The sequence below is a fragment of the Saccopteryx leptura genome, chromosome 2 (genome assembly GCF_036850995.1).
Source record: "Saccopteryx leptura isolate mSacLep1 chromosome 2, mSacLep1_pri_phased_curated, whole genome shotgun sequence".
Classification (NCBI taxonomy): Eukaryota; Metazoa; Chordata; class Mammalia; order Chiroptera; family Emballonuridae; genus Saccopteryx; species Saccopteryx leptura.
In genome coordinates, this window is record NC_089504.1 from 11973570 (window position 1) to 11991794 (window position 18225).

General features: G+C 40.6%; 1 protein-coding gene across 4 annotated transcripts in view; it reads left to right on the plus strand.

The window, feature by feature from the left end:
* STRBP (spermatid perinuclear RNA binding protein) overlaps positions 1-18225 on the plus strand; it is a 154152-nt gene that overhangs the window by 22741 nt on the left and 113186 nt on the right. Inside the window, exon 2 of one of the 4 annotated variants that reach the window (XM_066367211.1) lies at positions 15268-15409. The exons of the other annotated variants lie outside the window; for them this stretch is intronic. The gene's annotated coding sequence lies outside the window, so the exon portion shown is untranslated. The remainder of the gene's footprint in view (positions 1-15267; positions 15410-18225) is intronic. 4 annotated transcript variants of the gene reach the window in all.

Here is an 18225-nt window from a genome sequence, read left to right on the forward strand (position 1 = left end):
GATATGGAGAAAAGGGAACCCTCCTGCACTGCTGGTGGGAATGCAGACTGGTGCAGCCACTGTGGAAAACAGTATGGAGATTCCTCAAGAAATTAAAAATCGAACTGCCTTTTGACCCAGCTATACCACTGTTAGGAATATACCCCAAGAACACCATAGCACTGTTTGAAAAGAAGAAATGCACCCCCATGTTTATGGCAGCATTGTTCACAATAGCAAAGATCTGGAAACAGCCCAAGTGTCCATCAGAGGACGAGTGGATTAAAAAGCTTTGGTATATATATACTATGGAATACTACTCAGCCATAAGAAATGATGATATAGAATCTTTTACAACAACATGGATGGGCCTTGATAACATTATACTGAGCGAAAGAAGTAATTCAGAAAAAACTAAGAACTATATGATCCCATACATAGGTGGGACATAAAGATGAGACTCAGAGACATAGACAACAGTGTTGGGGTTACAGGGTGGGGGAGGAGAGGGAGGGGGTTGGGGGAGGGGAGGGGCACAAAGATCATGGCTTTTCAGCATTTGCCATATTCCCCCTTTAACCTATAGACAGACAGCAAATATTTACTTATGGTGTTTCCACTATAAAGACTGCTGTCTTAGGGACAAATGGTGAGGAACTATTTCAGCAGTTCCTCCTTCGTCAAAAACTTAAATGTCAACATAGAGCTCCATGTTTCATGGGACATCTCAAGCTCACTCCACGCTCCCTGGAGCTTTAGCACAAGGGAATGCTCTTTTTTTTTTTTGGTTGTATTTTTTCTTTTATTTACTTATTTTTTGTATTTTTCTGAAGATGGAAACGGGGAGGCAGTCAGACAGACTCCCCGCATGCGCCTGACCGGGATCCACCTGGCAGGCCTACCAGGGGGGAATGCTCTGCCCATCTGGGGTGTTGCTCTGTTGCAACCAGAGCCATTCTAGCGCCTGAGGCAGAGGCCACAGAGCCATCCTCGGTGCCCGGGCCAACTTTGCTCCAATGGAGCCTTGGCTGCGGGAGAGGAAGAGAGGGACAGAGAGGAAGGAGAGGGGGAGGGGTGGAGAAGTAGATGGGCGCTTCTTCTGTGTGCTCTGACTGGGAATCGAACCCCGGAATCCTGCACACCAGGCCAATGCTCTACCACTGAGCCAACTGGCCAGGGCCTAGGAATGCCCTTGTTGATCAAGCTACCCAAAAGAAAATTATATGAAGCAACCATGACAGACCGAGCAAGTCAGTCGCTGCAGCCTGGTGTAAACAGTTTCAACTTTCTCGGGAGGCAGCACGGCAGATTGGGAAATCCTGTCCAAGGGGTCCTATACTGCCCCTTCATTTGGAGTTAACCCTCAAGGACCCCTACCAGGACAACTTTGGCAGATGGATGTTACTCATATACTTTCATTTGGCAAACAGTCGTATGTCCACATTACAGTGGATATATATTCCGGATCTATAGTAACCTCTGTCAGAACAGGAGAGGCTGCTAAGCATGCTATAGCTCATTGTCTGTAAGCATTGTTCTATTATTGGATTTCCTAAACTGGCTAAACTGAAAATGCTCCTGCATATGGAGCAAAAGCATTTACTGTATTTTGTCATGCTTACAATCTTTTTTTTTTTTTTCTGAAGCTGGAAACAGGGAGAGACAGTCAGACAGACTCCCGCATGCACCCGACTGGGATCCACCCGGCACGCCCACCAGGGGGCGACGCTCTGCCCACCAGGGGGCGATGCTCTGCCCCTCCAGAGTGTCGCTCTGTTGCGACCAGAGCCACTCTAGCGCCTGGGGCAGAGGCCAAGGAGCCATCTCCAGCGCCCAGGCCATCTTTGCTCCAATGGAGCCTCGGTGCAGGAGGGGAAGAGAGAGACAGAGAGGAAGGAGAGGGGGAGGGGTGGAGAAGCAGATGGGCGCTTCTCCTGTGTGCCCTGGCCGGGAATTGAACCTGGGACTTCTGCACGCCAGGCCGATGCTCTACCACTGAGCCAACCGGCCAGGGCCCATGCTTACAATCTTTAAAGTTAAGGTATTATTAAAGTGTACACAGCAAACATTTTAAGGGCAATTTAAAAAAAAATTTAAGAGGGGGTAGTCATATTCTGGAACTCCTACGGGTCTACCATATCATGGTTTTTTTTTTGCCTCTTTTTTTAAAATTTTTTTTAATAAATAAAATTTTATTTTAATGGGGTGACATCAATAAATCAGGGTACATACATTCAAAGAAAACATTTCCAGGTTATCTTGTCATTTAGTTCTGTTGCATACCCATCACCCGAAGAGAGATCGTCCTCCGCCACCCTCCATCCAGTTCTCTCTGTACCCCTCCCCCTCTCCCTCTCCCTCCCCCCCCCCCTTAACCACCACACTCCTGTCCATGCCTCTTAGTCTCGCTTTTATGTCCCACCAATGCATGGAATCCTGCAGTTCCTGTTTTTTTCCGATTCACTTATTTCACCCCGCACAATGCTACCAAGACTCCACCATTCCGCTGTGATCCGTTATCATCATTTCTCCTAGCTGAATAGTATACCATGGTGTATATGTGCCCCATCTTCTTCATCCAGTCCTCTATTATTTTTTTTTACAGTGATTAAAAGCCCTTAAGCAAACTCTTGGCCAATACAGCAAGAATCCATAAAAGAGTAGTGTCCTTAACATGTTCACCAAGTCCAAGTTGGCCCCATCACCATGCCAAATCCCTGAAAAATGCAACCCAACCACAGTTCAGTCTGTTAGGAGCTGTCACAGGGAGCAGGAGTCCAGGAATGTTCCCCACAGGAGAAGTCCACATGGCACTGGAATTGTTGTCACCATTCCATACTTTGCAGCTCATGTCCATACCATATCATGTTTTTTACTTAAAAAAAAAAAAATTACATTTCTTTGGAATGCTGATGAACAGGAGACACCAAATCTTTTCCGCCTGCAAACTACTACCTTCTTTATTAGATCCAGCTAATAACACTTTTGTCTTTTTCCAAATAGCTCCAGATATATAGAAAAGATTTATATAGGCGGATGGGGATCCTCAAACCCCTCAGCGAGATCTTCTGAGCATGGCTTTTAAGATACCTAGAGGCAGAAAAAGCCCAATAGAGATCAGGGGAACTACCAGCTTTTAGGATACACCCTTAAAGGCTCCAACGCCCCAAAGGGGTCTCATAGGATGCCATCTGGGTCCTGCTTCAATAGTGGAAAGGAAGGTCATTGAGCTAAAGCCTGCCAGACTTACATGCCTCTGCTGTGAGGAAACAGGGACACTGGAAGGTAGGCTTCCCCCTCGCTCCTCTAAAGGAGGGTTCAGTCTCTTCCAGCCCTGCTCCAGCCACCTATGACCTAACCGTGCCCAGAAAGCTGTGGTTTGCCACTGAAGGCTGAAGGTGCCCAGGGCCGTCGGCCCCATCTACAACACTGTGGACGAGCCTAGGGTATTTCTTCCAAGAAGCAGGTAAACTGATCTCATTTGCACAAGGGCCACTTAACTATGTTTTGCCTGAATAGTCAGGTTTTTTATTCTTCCCTCAAAGATCTCTGTTGTGGGTGTTGATAGTCCTATTTTCTGCTGCTTTGCTTAATATTTAGTGTTTCCTTTATCCCTCCTACCTCAATGCCCCACTCATATTTCAGGCGGGGACCTACTCCTAATTTAGAGCTCTCTTTCCCCCTTTTGCCAACTTCTATTATGAATCTACCTTTGCCACCCAGCTTAGTGTATCCCAAGGTTCTCTTTACCATGCCACAGTCGCAGAGCTCCAGGGAAAAGCAACCTGGTCTCATCTCTCCAGGCAGAGGAGAACAGAAGCTCCATATCCACGCATGCTGCAAATGGCTTTTCCAGTCTACCTGAACCATTACCAGCTAGAAGCAGCAGTCATTGGGACTTGGACATGAGCTGCAAAGTATAGAATGGTGCCTGACCTGTGGTGGCGCATTGGGTAAAAGTGTCGACCTGGAACGCTGAGGTCGCCGGTTCGAAACCCCAGGCTTGCCTGGTCAAGGCACATATGGGAGTTGATGCTTCCTGCTCCTCCCTCTGTTCTTTCTATCTCTTTCCTCTCTCTGTCTCTTTCTCTCTCTGTGTCTCCTCTCTCTAAAAAAAAAAAAAAAAAAAAAAATGAATAAATTAAAAAAATGTAAAAAAAAAAAAAAAGTATAGAATGGTGACAACAATTCCAGTGCCATGCGGACTTTTCCTGGATGTGGACTTTTCCTGGACTCCTGCTCCCTGTGACAGCTCCTAACAGACTGAACTGTGGTTGGGTTGCATTTTTCAGGGATTTGGCATGGTGATGGGGCCAACTTGGACTTGGTGAACATGTTAAGGACACTACTCTTTTATGGATTCTTGCTGTATTGGCCAAGAGTTTGCTTAAAGGCTTTTAATCACTGTAAAAAAAAAAAAAAAGACTGGATAAAGAAGAAGGAACAAATATACACCATGGTATACTATTCAGCTAGAAGCAATGACAACGGATCACAGCAGAATGGTGGAATCTTGATAACATTATGCGGAGTGAAATAAGTGAATCAGAAAAAAACAAGAACTGCAGGATTCCATACATTGGTGGGACATAAAAGCAAGACCAAGAGACATGGACAGGAGTGTGGTGGTTACGGGGGGTGGGGGGAGGGAAGGAGGGAGAGGGGGAGGGGGAGGAGGAGGGGTACAAAGAAAACTGGATAGAGGGTGACGAAGGACGATCTCTCTTTGGGTGATGGGTGTGCAACAGAACGAAATGACAAGATAACCTGGAAATGTTCTCTTTGAATGTATGTACCCTGATATATTGATGTCACCCCATTAAAATAAAAATTTATTTATAAATAAAATTTTTTTTAATTGTATATATTTAAGGTGTACATGATGTTTTGTTATACCTAGTGAAATGATTACTATAGCTAACCTAATTAATGTAATCCATCTCTCATAATTACCTTTTTTTGTGTATGTGTGGCTAGAGCACCTGTAATCTACTCTCAGCAAATTTCTAGTGTCCAGTCATGCTTTACAATAGATCTCTAGACTTAATCATTCTCCATAACTACAATTTTGTACCCTTTGACCAGCATCTACCCAGTTCTCCTACTTCCCCCAAATGATTTATTTTTTAATGAAAAATAGCTGTTTTCCAAAACAAAAAAATTTAGAAGAATGGGCACTGCTTTACATTTTTGCAAACCTTATTAATGTGTAGTTTAATAGAAGATAGCTGGGTTTCTGATAGCTATGCCTGCATTTAGTCTGTTATGGTGTGTTGTTCTGGTTGAAGTATATAAAAAAAATTTGGCTTCATACAGATTTAAAGTTGGAAAAGGAAAGGAGTATTTTAATAGTTTTTTTTAATTAAATTATAGGTATTCATCTTTGATACTGTATCAAACTTGACAAATGGTAGTTTCTTAATGGGATCTTTAACCAGATCACTAAACTTTTCCTATTCTGTTACATAGACTCCATTAGACTTACATTTTAAATGGTCTTTTACCCATACATGATTTTATAACATCATGCATTGGTCATTTGGAAAATGTTGATTCACTGAATTATGTTGGGCTTCCATATGTGACACATTTTGTTACATACTACTGTATACATTATGCAGCTTCTAGAAAACTCCACACTTGAGAAAATGAGAGTTAAAAAGGCATATGTAATGTCTTAGTACTGTGAAAAGACCCCCAGGAGTCCTTGAACCATAGTTCAGAGAACTGTGGAGTTAGACAAATGGGTAAACTAAAGGTAGTAACCAGGTTTGTAAACTGCAGCTTTAATAATGGAAAATCGGGAAATTACAATGGAATGGATTGTATAAGCCTAACTTTTGGCCTAATTTTGAAAAGCAGTGAATTGGTTCTTGAATATATGAGTGCTTTCTATAAATGAAACACTGTGTTAAGGTGCTACTAAAGATATACCTTATGAAAAAGATTCCTTCTCTTTAGTAGTTTGTATATTGCTGGAGAAGTAAGACATAATTTCGTGAAAAGATAACTAATATAGTGTTCTCTGTAACAAATGTGATATGCGGGGCTGGGTCGAATGGGTTTTAAATAAGTGAAATGAGTCAAGTGAGACCTGGAATGGTTAGTTGCTCAAACTACTTACTAGCTAAGAAGTTGTAGCTGGGCCTGACCTGTGGTGGTGCAGTGGGTAAAGCGTTGACCTGGAATGCTGAGGTCAGCAGTTCAAAACCCTAGGCTTGCCTGGTCAAGGCACATATGACAAGCAGCTATGAGTTGATACTTCCTACTCCTCCCCACTCCCCCCCCCCCCAAGTCAATAAATAGAATCATAAAAACAAGAAGTTGTAGCTGGGATTTGAACCCATGTTTTCTCCAGAGTGTCTTATTTTACCTTTCCATTTGGGCAGTAAGTTAAAGGAAATATTTTTCTAATCGTAGTGAGGATTTTGCAATTTTTCAAAGATAGCTTGGTGAGGAATTGGCTGGTTGTTACTCTCCCCTTTTAAATGTATTTATTGGTATTTGGATTCCAAAGCTTTATTATTATTATTATTATTATTATTATTATTATTATTATTATTGAGGCATTTACTATGCTTAATTCCTTGATGAAATTATGGTAAAATAATGAATTAAAGATTTTCAGCTCTTTCTTTCCAAGATGAGATTTTACTATATTGGTGAGAAGCAGTTCATTTGTGGGCTTTTACAGCATGTTTTAGGCCAAGAATTGACTTACCTTTTACTCTCTAATACAGGGATCCCCAAACTTTTTACACAGGGGGCCAGTTCACTGTCCCTCAGACCGTTGGAGGGCCAGACTATAAAAAAAACTATGAACAAATCCCTATGTACACTGCACATATCTTATTTTAAAGTGAAAAACAAAACGGGAACAAATACAATATTTAAAATAAAGAACAAGTAAATTTAAATCAACCAACTGACCAGTATTTCACTGGGAACTATGCTCCTCTCACTGACCACCAATGAAAGAGGTGCCCCTTCCGGAAGTGCGGCGGGGGCTGGATAAATGGCCTCAGGGGACCGAATGCAGCCTGTGGGCCATAGTTTGGGGACCCCTGCTCTAATACATTGTTCTTTGACTGAATAATATGGTTGTCGTCTTTTAAGAGAGTATTGTGGCTTGTAGAGCTTGTTTAAAGAAAAAAAATTCATTTATACTGGCAGTCAGCCAATATTTTATAAGCTACAATTTTCTTTTAAATAGCTGGTGGTTTGTAGCTCCATAATTTGTGGTTCTTCTGAACTTGTAAAAAGATTACACATATTTAAAAATGACCTTATCACTTAAATGTTTTAAGCAACATACAACTGTCAAATTCTGTTACGTTATAGTGTTCTTGGTTTTTTATATGATTTTCCTGGGCTGAGACTCTGTGTTAAATTAATAATTTGCACAGTGTCATCGTCCCACCCCTCCCCCAAATAAACTCCAAACAAACCTAAAGCCGAAAACCATATATTTTGGTAATGTAACAGGCACAGCTAAAGGCAAAGGAAATGTGATTGACTTTGTCAGTCAGTTGCCAAACCTTTGCAGTATCCATGCTATTCCATTCCTTAACCACTGCTGCCCGGATGTGTTGAATTATGTGGTATGTGGGTTTGTTTGGGTGTGTTTAGTGTTCCCACATGACATTTAGTTTAAAATCAGTTTCTTGTGATGTTGCTACTGAGGCCTTTCCCCATGCAGGTGGAAAAGAGCACTTCATTGGAAATGCTTCATGTTCTATACCCTGTTCTCTTGGTCTGTGTAGGTAGGTACCTTTGTGAAAGTCACAAGGTTATTTAAAATCCTTCCTTTTGATTTTGAGTTTAATCTTAAACGGAATATAGTAATTTTTTGCTTTAAAAATTTTGGAAAGTCAGATTAATATATATTTCCATTTTTACATTTATAGAAGTTTCACAGATAAAAATGAACCTAGCATTCAATTTTAATTATCTGTATAATTTTGTTATTTCAAGGATGTTATATAAATGGAATCATTCAGTATGGAAACTTAAAAAAAATTTTATTTATTGATTTTAGAGAGAGAAACATCAATTTGTTTCACTTATTTATGCATTCATTGGTTGGTTCTTGTATGTGCCCTGACTTGAGATTGAACCCGCAACCTTAGCGTATCAGGACAATGCTATATCCAGCTGAGCTACCCGGCAGGGCCAGTATGGAAACTTTTAAGATTGACTTTTTTCACTTTGTATAATTCCACTGTGATCCATCAAAGTTATTGCATATATTACTGGTTCTTTTTATAGCTGAGTAGTACTGTAGCCCATGGTAGGTGGGTGTGTCACTGTTTTTAATCATCATCTGATAAAAGAAATGTGGATTGTTTCTAGTTTTTGGCTGTTAGCAATAAAGCTGTTATGAACGTTCATCTACATAGGCTTTTGTGTGGTCATAAATTTTCATTTCTCTGGGATTAATACCTGAGAGCACAACGGCTGTGTTGTATGGGTAGATGCATTTTTAGTTTTTGTAAGACATTACTATATTTTTTTCAGAGAGGCTGTAGCATTTTACATTCACACTAGCAATGTATGAGTGGTTCAGTTTCTCCACATCTTCACTAGCATTGAATGTTATCACAATTTTTTAAAAGAAAAGTAATAGACTGTATTATTTAGAGCAGTTTTAGTTTTACAGAAAACTGGTCAGTTAATACAGAGAGTTTCCATATATACTTTCCTGCTTTGCTGGTTTCACCTTTTATTAACATCTTGTATTAGTATGGTACATTTTTTAAAATTGATGGACCATTATTAATACATTATTAGCTAAAGTCCACAGTTTACATTAGGGTTATCTCTTTGTGTTGTACATCCTATGGGTTTTGACAAGTGCATATGTATCCATAGGTTTTTTAATTTTAAATTAAATTTATTTTAAGTGAGAGGAGGGGAGATAAGACTCCTGCATGTACCCTGACCAGAATCCACCCAGCAACCCCTGTCTGGGGCTGTTGCTTAAATCAGCCTAGCTATTTTTAGCACCTGAGCCTGATGTGGTCGGACCAACCTAGCTATCCTCAGTGCCTGGGGCTGATACTTGGACCAATCAGGCCACCGCCTGTGGGAGGGGAAGCAAGAGAGAAAGAAGAGAGGGAGAGAAACAAGTGGTTGCTTCTCTTGTGTGCCCTGACTGGGAATCGAACCTGGGATGTCCATATGCTGGGCCAATGCTCTATCCACTGAGCCAGCTGGCCAGGGCTATTTTTTTTTAAGTGAGAGGAGGGGAGATAGAGTAACAGACTCTTGCATGCGCCCCAACCAGGATCCACTTGTCAACCCCTGTCTTGGGCCAATGCTCAAATCAACCAAGCTATCCTCAGCATCCGGGGCGATGCTTGAACCAATGGAGCCACTGGCTGTGAGAGGGGAAGAGAGAGAGAAGGGGGAGAGGGAGGGAAGAGAAGCAGATGGTCGCTTCTCATGTATGCCCTGACTGCCATGGCTGGTTGGCTTAGTGGTAGAGCGTCAGCCTGGCGTGTGGAAGTCCTGGGTTCGATTCCCGGCCAGGGCACACAGGAGACGTGCCCATCTGCTTCTCCACCCTTCCCTCTATCCTTTATCTCTCTCTTACCCTCCCACAGCCAAGGCTCCATTGGAGCAAAGTTGGCCCGGGCGCTGAGGATGGCTCTATGGCCTCTGCCTCAGGAACTAGAATGACTCTGGTTGCAACAGAGCAATGCTCCAGATGTGCCAAGCATTTTCCCTGGTGGGTATGTGGGTGGATCCTGGTGGGCGCACGTGGGAGTCTGTCTCTTTGCTCTCCACTTCTCACTTCAGAAAAATACAAAAAAAACCCCACATTTATGAATAAGTTAACAATTGCTTCCATTTCCATTGCTCTATGAATAGTGTTTTTAAAGCACCCAAAGGAGTGGAGGTATAAAGTTGACAAATGCTAGCTATAAACAAATGTCTCTGTCCCATTTAAGTACTTTTGAGTACTTTCTGCACAAAACTAGTTCTAATTTCATTCCAAGGTATTAAAACCCAATGGTAGAGATGCACCATAGCAAAGCTATCAGTTCTCCACCAATCGGTCTATAGATTTACATTCCTATCAAGACCTGGAATTGCTAAAACAACTTTGAAAACACAAGAAAAGGGAGGAATCACTCCATCCAATTTAAAGATAAAAAATAAAAGTTTTATTGATTTGAGGGGGAGTTTCGTGAGGGAGGGGGGAGAGGGAGAGACAGAAGCATCAACTTGTCCCATTTACACTCACTGGTTGCCTTAAAGACTTCTCACATAGCTACTGTAATCAAGATATTGGCAGAAGGATAGACACATAGATCAATAGAACAGAATAAAGAATCCAGAAATAGATCCACACAAACACGCCCAATTGAGTTTGACAAAGGTGCAAAAGTAAAGGGAGAAAAGCAACGGAGAAAGCATAGGCTTTTCAGCAAATAATGCTGGAGGAACTAACATTCACAGGCCAAAGAAGAAAGAGCATTGGTTAAAGCCTCATTATCTTATACAAAAAATAAACTATATTACTCACAAAAATGAGGGGATATTTTATCACTTCATACTCATTTTTGAAATATCCCCTCATTTTTGTGAGAACTATATTTTGCATTTCTACCAACAGTGAATTGTTTTAGCCATTCAGATAAATATGTAGTGATACATTATGGTTTTAATTTGTATTTCTGTGATAGCTAATGATACTGAACATATTTTCATGCTCTTATTTGCCATCGTTATGTCCTTTTCAGTGAAATACTTGTTCATATCTTTTGCCCATTTTCTAATTGGATTTTTTTTTACTGTTAACGTCTGAGAGTACTTTATATACTGCTCACAAAAATTAGGAGATATTTCAAAATGAATATGAAGCTATAAAATACTCCCTAGTTTCTGTGAGCAGAATTAGGGGCTATTTCAAAATGAATATGAAGTGATAAAATATCCCCTAATTTTTGTGAGCAATGAGTAATACAGGCCATTTAAGGAAAACCACTTGACAGTTTCTTTCAAAGCTAAGCATACAATCCAGACACTACACTCTTAAATAATTATCCAAATGAGCAGAAAACTATGTCCTCACAACCACCTGCACACAAATGTTTAGCTGTTCTTGCCTGTCTCTTTCTAGTTTGCCCCTTTGAATTTGTAAACTTGATAATATTAAAGATAATGCAGGACTCCCGGGTTTTGTTTGGTATGATGGGCAAACAAGACTAGAGTTTTACGTGTGTAACAGTGTAATGGTTTCATTAAGAAAATTCATTTTATATACAGTGATTGAGTAACTACTCTGGATTAGCATAATGCTGAAATTAGGGGAGACAACAAAAGAAGTGTGAAAAAATATGGATCTTGCTTTTATTGAACTTTGGTGAAAAGAAGTAAAAAAGAATAGTAAAGTATAAGCTATGATAGTTGAAGAGGATTTCTTGGAGTTGTGGCTTGAAGAATAGGCAGGACTTAAGTAGACAGAGAAGAGTAAATCCAGGTAGTAGAATAAGGTATGGTGCAAAAAAAACGGCTTTTCAGCCAGAAAAGCTGGTTTGAATAAGGGATCTATCATAATAACTTAGTGACATGGCTGAGTCCCTTTGAGCCTGTATCCCCCTGGGGCTGCTGGGAAGGTGACTGTATGAGTTCCTTCATCTACAATGGTAGGTAGTAGTATTATACTTGCGTGAGGTGGCTGGTTCACAGGTACTAATTTTTTTTTTTTTTTTTTGTATTTTTCCGAAGCTAAAAACGGGGAGAGACAGTCAGACAGACTCCCGCATGCGCCCGACCGGGATCCACCCGGCACGCCCACCAGGGGGCAACGCTCTGCCCTCCAGGGGGCGATGCTCTGCCCCTCTGGGGCGTCGCTCTGCCGCGACCAGAGCCACTCCAGCACCTGGGGCAGAGGCCAAGGAGCCATCCCCAGCGCCCGGGCCATCTTTGCTCCAATGGGGAAGAGAGAGACAGAGAGGAAGGAGAGGGGGAGGGGTGGAGAAGCAGATGGGCGCTTCTCCTGTGTGCCCTGGTGGGGAATTGAACCCGGGACTTCTGCACTCCAGGCCGACGCTCTACCACTGAGCCAACCGGCCAGGGCCCACAGGTACTCATTTTTTAAACTTGCTTCATCAGTTCTTCTCTATAGTGCCTAGCTCTGTGTGAAGCATTTGTAAATTGTAGGCGATAGTCATTTGCTCTAGCTGTAGGAATAACATAGCAAAAGGAGATGACAATCCTGCCCTTCAGCTTTGCTGTCAGTGATTAGGCCTACTCAACTGAGTGCACAGCGTTCTGCGCCCTAGTGCCTAACTTAGTGGTCCAGGTACTCAGAAAGAGGTCAGGGTAGACACCTTCGTTGGGCCTTATTGGGCAATGAAACTACATGTGGCCCAGGAAAAAGAGGAAAGATTTGGACAGGCACGGAAAGCAGGATTGACATTCCATACTAACAGAACTTCTGTTTTATTTTTTGTTTTGTTTTATATATTGTTTATTTTTAGAGGTAGCAAAACGTAAATGTCACTGCCACTGTTGAGGAAATCATTAGTCATATTAGAGATTCTCATTCTTAAACTTTTGTAGTGTTGTAATTGAATTTACCTTTCTCCCTTTGTGATTTATTGAAATCATGCCTGTTCTCCAGATGGTGTTATAGTGTAGAGTTTATTTTCAGAGTGCCTTTTTTTAAAATATGGAATTGCTTTTATGGTATATCTAGGTTTAATGTTCATTACAGGTTTCTTCTATGTGTATAAATAACAAAGCTCCCTTTATTTTATACTATAAGAGTTACTGTTAGAAAGGCAGGAAATTTTTCTGAAATTTCCTTGGTTAGTCCCCTGTCACATCTTTAGGTTATTTGGACCTCAACTATTTATAAATTCATGTGCATGTGTGGGATGCTAAGATGACTTTTTGTTCTGGAAAACAGTGCCATCAGAGTAGCTGTACAGCCTGTGCTGAAATTGGGCTGCTTTAATACAGTGCACTGTTCTCTCTTGGTCACTGTCATGGTCTGTGAACAGCCAGATCCTAGCTCATGCTTCTTTTCTGCAGCTGTCTTTTTTGGTTACTAGAAGTTAGATGGTTTTGATTTTCCTTTAAGGGAATCTGGTTTAATTACATATGTAACAGTAGAATAGTTTGCACCACCAGGTAGGTGGTTCAAAGCATTTTTCTGTATTGATACATGATCAACTCGGTGAAATTGTGCAGTATTATGATGAATTTTATAATTTTTATAATAAAAGTTAACATTTACTGAGTGCCCTTGCACCATGTACAGGGGGGTCCTCGGGTTACAACAGTCTTGACGTAATGACGTTTTGCGTTTACAACACTCCCATAAAAACTTTAAAAAATTGAGACGTGAGTGCTTCAGCTTAAGCTATTAGCGTCCTATTTATGGACTACGTGGCAAACTAGTTTGGTTGCATGCGGCGGAAGGATATGCAGTATTCGTTTTCTGTGGCTTAGTTTTGTTTTTACGTTCTAGGTTATGATTTTACAACTGTGGTAGGGTCAGTAAGTGACAGCCTAGGGTGTGTTCCAACTTACACCAAAATTTGGGTTTTTTCCACTTAAATGTCACAGCAGCTCAGTGAGTTGAACACTGATTTTATTCCCACTCTACACGTGAGACAGAGGTTAATTTCCTATCCCAAAGTTACACACTTAGTTGTGGAGCAGGGATTTGAAAACCCATGCAGTCTGATTTTAGGGCCTATTCTCTTTATCTACTATGTTTTGCAGTCTTCTCAAATAATATCTTTCTAGGAAACTGTCATACTGGGAATTTTATTTTATCTTTTATGTCTTCCCTTGTGTGAGGGTGTTGGAAGCTTTTTAAGTTTCTGTTAGGGATTTTATAGTTGCACTCATCACCTTGTGTGAAGTTGGCTATTGTGTTAGTTAAGTAAGCCTAGCTGTTGAATTAGAGCCCTGAAATACTTTGGCTGAATCTCCCCATACAGTGCGTGATAGAGCAGATGTCCACGTCAGTATGTGGCTCAATTTTATATAGGTATTTAGTGACCTCTGGTCCTTGCTAATATAATAGGTAAGGTGACATTCTTTAGTATTTTGAGTATTACATTAATGTTGAAATGTTCTTGGTGAAGTGATTTTGATTTTTAGCTGCAGAATATGTGGTAAATCTGATTTGGGATTGGAAGCTGTGGACTGTGGCAGAATGTTAAGTATTTCTACAGATGGATTATTAATCAAAAAGTAGATTGGAGACTTCTGCATGCTCCCATTTTAATACAACAAAGGCAGAAAGCTCATTCTAGTTGATTTTTTAAAAAAACGTTTTTTCTTGAAACCCTATCTTGTTAAGCACTCGATTTCTAAATTAATTCAGAGGAAGTGACTTGAGTACAGCCAAATTTTAATAGATGTAGCAGGGTTTAAATTTATTTTCCATATAGCAAACTATCCCTTCAACATTCCTTACAGCTATAGTTTTGCCACGAAAAGGACAAAGATCAAAGGAAATACCATTCAGTTTGCATCTGGGATAGCAGTTTGCTTTCTGGGATAACAGTGTATTTTGCTAAAGTTGTACCTTAAGTGATCCAGTCTTTAATTAGATTTTCTATTGTCTGACAAGCTATCAATAGAAATACAGTGGCTGCATTGTAAATTCACTAAAGCCTAATTGGGGTCTTTCTAAAACACGAACTAGCATTCTTTGAATGCTTTTGTAAGAATAAATACAGTTATGCATATCTTCTGTAATCCATTATTTTAGCATAATACTCTGAATTAACTAATAGATTAGACTGCCCTGGTTGGCAAACCGTGGCGTGCGAGCCACATGCGGCTCTTTGGCGCCTTGAGTGTGGCTCTTCCACACAACACCACATGCGGGCGCTACCTCCATAAGGAATGTACCTAGCTATCTAGTTTAGGTTTAAAAGATTTGGCTCTCAAAAGAAATATCAATCAATGTTGATCTTTGGCTCTGTTGACTAGTGAGTTTGTCAACCACTGCTTTAGAGAATAGACTGAGTTTTAAAAAAAGGTTTATCCTCCAACTTCTGCAGCTTTGAGTTATTCACTTTTTGGAGGAGTATTTATTTGGCCTTCTACAACACAGACAAGAAATGCAAGCAAATGTCCTGCTAAAATTCTGTTTGTGCCTTTTTATTTTCCTAAAACAATAGGACAGCTCTTTCAGGCCATTTTAATGAAGTTCAGTTACAGTGAATTATAAGAGATGTTGTTGGGGTTTTTTTTAGAAAGCATTTTATTTTATTTATTTTTTTAGATTTTATTTATTCATTTTTATTTTAGAGAGATAGAGAGAGGAAAGAGATAGAGCGGGGAGGAGCAGGAAGCATTAATTCCCATATGTGCCTTGACCAGGCAAGCCCGGGGTTTCGAACTGGCAATCTCACTGTTCCAGGTTGACGCTTTATCCACTGCACCACCACAGGTAAGATAAGGTATGTTATTTGAACCCTGGTCATAATGTGATTCTTATATTTATTTGTATGTATAACCTGAATGCCTAGTACCAAAAAAAAAAAAATTGAACTAGTTGGACAAATAGAAAATATATAAGGTGAGATGAGGCACTTCATCTAATATTACTCATCAGTAAAATTAAAAACTGCCTGACCAGGCAGTGGCCCAGCAGATAGACCGTCAGACTGGGACATGGAGGACCCAGGTTTGAAACCCCGAGGTCGCCGGCTTGAGCGTGGGCTCATCCAGCTTGAGTGCGAGCTCATCCAGCTTGAGCGTGGGGTTGCTGGGTTGAGCGTGGGATCATAGACATGACCCCATGATCGCTGGCTTGAGCCCAAGGTCTCTGGCTTTAGCAAAGGGTCACTCGCTCTGCTGTAGCCCACCCCCACCCCGGTCAAGGAACATATGAGAAAGCAATTAATGAACAACTAAGGAGCTGCAATGAAGAATTGATGCTTCCCATCTCTCTCCCTTCCTGTCTGTCTGTCTGTTTCTATCTGTCTCTCTCTCTCTCTCTCACACACACACACACACAAAGTTTGGTGACCTTGGGCAAGATTCTTCAACTTTTTGGGTCTTAATTCTTTCTGAGAAATTAGGATCTTGCAGTGTTAGTCTTTTTGAGATTTAGCAGTCTGTGATTCTGACTCTTATCTCCTAATTCTTATTCTTCTGATGTGTTTTTCTGACTTGTAAAGAAAAGGTTAAATACATAGCTACCAGCTCTTTTTCTTTTGTCCTGATGAATGGTCTTGATAATAGAAACTTGAATTATTCTATCTAACTTTAATACATTTTCTAAAACTAGTTTTAAAGGAGACATGAAATTGGAAGTATTTACCTCACTGCTGTCACTGTGAAATAAGCCTGTGAACTAAGCTTGTGAACTGGGACAAAAACACTTTGAAAACCTATCCAGCGAAAGGAAAGCACCTAGGTATCCATCTTCCCATTAAAGACCTTTGAATTTCCATTTTAAGGCAGAGGCCAATAAAATCAGTTAATGAATAAGTTGTAATATGGACTTTTCCCATGTTAAGTTAGTGCAATTGCTGTTATATTGTTTTCTAAGCATTTTATTATTTTTTAAAGACTTTATTCATATTAGAGAGGAGAAAGGGATAGATGAGAGAGAGAGAGAGAAAGAAAGAAAGAAAGGGGAAGGAGCAGGAAGCATCAACTCCCAGGATTTTGAACTGGCGATCTCAGTGTTCCAGGTCGACGCTTTATCCACTGCGCCACCCCAGGTCAGGTTAAGCATTTTTTATTAAAAAGTTTAGCCTGACCTGGGGTGGTGCAGTGTTGACTGGGAACGCTGAGGCGACCAGTTCAAAACTCTGAGCTTGCCCAGTCAAGGTACATACAAGAAGCAATGGGCCTGACCTGTGGTGGCATAGTGGATAGAGGGTCAACCTGGAATGCTGAGGTCTTTGGTTCAAAACCTGGAGCTTGCCTGGTCAAGGCACATATGAGAGTTGATTCTTCCTGCTCCTCCCCACCTTGTCTCTCTCTCCTTTCTCTCTCACTCTCTGTAAAAATGAATGAATAAAATAATTAAAAAAAAAAAAGAAGCAATGACTATGGGTTGATGCCTCCCCACCGCCTTTCTTTCTCTTTCCCCTCTCTCTAAAAAAAAATTAATAAATAAAATCTTAAAAAATAAAAAGTTTAAACTGCAAAAAAGTCGAATTGTACAAAGAACACATATATTCTAAAGTAATTCAACCTAAAGAGTTAGCATTTTCTTTTATTTGCTTTATCATATGTCTATCCATCCCACTATCAATTCATCATATTTTTGATGTATTTCAAAAAAGTTGCAGACATTTTTATAGTTTACTCCTAAATACTTTGACATGCAAATAATTAGCTAGAGTTGAATACTTGTTTACACTTTTTAAAAAGTGTGGCATGGATGGCAGTCATTAATTGAGCAACTGACATTTTCCAGGGTGTGTGCCAGTCTGGCAGATAGATGAAGACACAGCTTCTGCCTGTCTGGTGCTAACAGGATATATAGATATATCTATAAGAAAGTTAATTCAGTATTGTATTTGGACCTTTTAGTTGCAAATAACAGAAACCAGCAGCATCTAAAGGTACAGGTCTTGCTTTCAGAACTAAAGGAGAAGAATTCAGAGGGGCTTTAGGAAGGACTGGAACCAAGAACTGGAGGTGCACAGGGCTGTCTCCTTTTACCTCTTTCTCTCTGCCCATCTGTTTATTCTTTTCTCTTTGAAGATCTGCTTTCTCTTCTTTAGTACATGTGGTAGAATATGGCCACACCCCACAGCCTTTCTTTTACAACTAACAGTTTTCAGCCACACTGGCACTAATTTTCTAATTTTGATTACAAATCTCTGGGAGATAGAGTCTGATTGGCCCAACCCTGGTCCAGCTGTGCTTGAGGGCAGGGTTTTGAAGTACACAGCTCCTGTTGGAAACCTACTTTTGTGGATGGAGCAAAGTGAGGGGACCAGAAGAGACAGTTCCACCTGACCTGTAGTGGTGCAGTGGACAGAGCATCAACCTGGAATGCGTGGGTTGCCAGTTCAAAACCCAGGTTTGCTTGGTCAAGGCACTATGATAAATAATTACTGGGAGTTGATGCTTCCTGCTCCTTTCCCCTACCCTCTTGCTCTCTCTCCTCTCTAAAATAAATAAATAAAAATCTAAAAAAAAAAGTGACAGTTCCCAGAGCAAGTATGAGGCTATTTATTGTAAGTGAGGCTGACATTGAAAAATCTTTTGAACTACAAGTGTGCTAAGAAATTCTAAAGA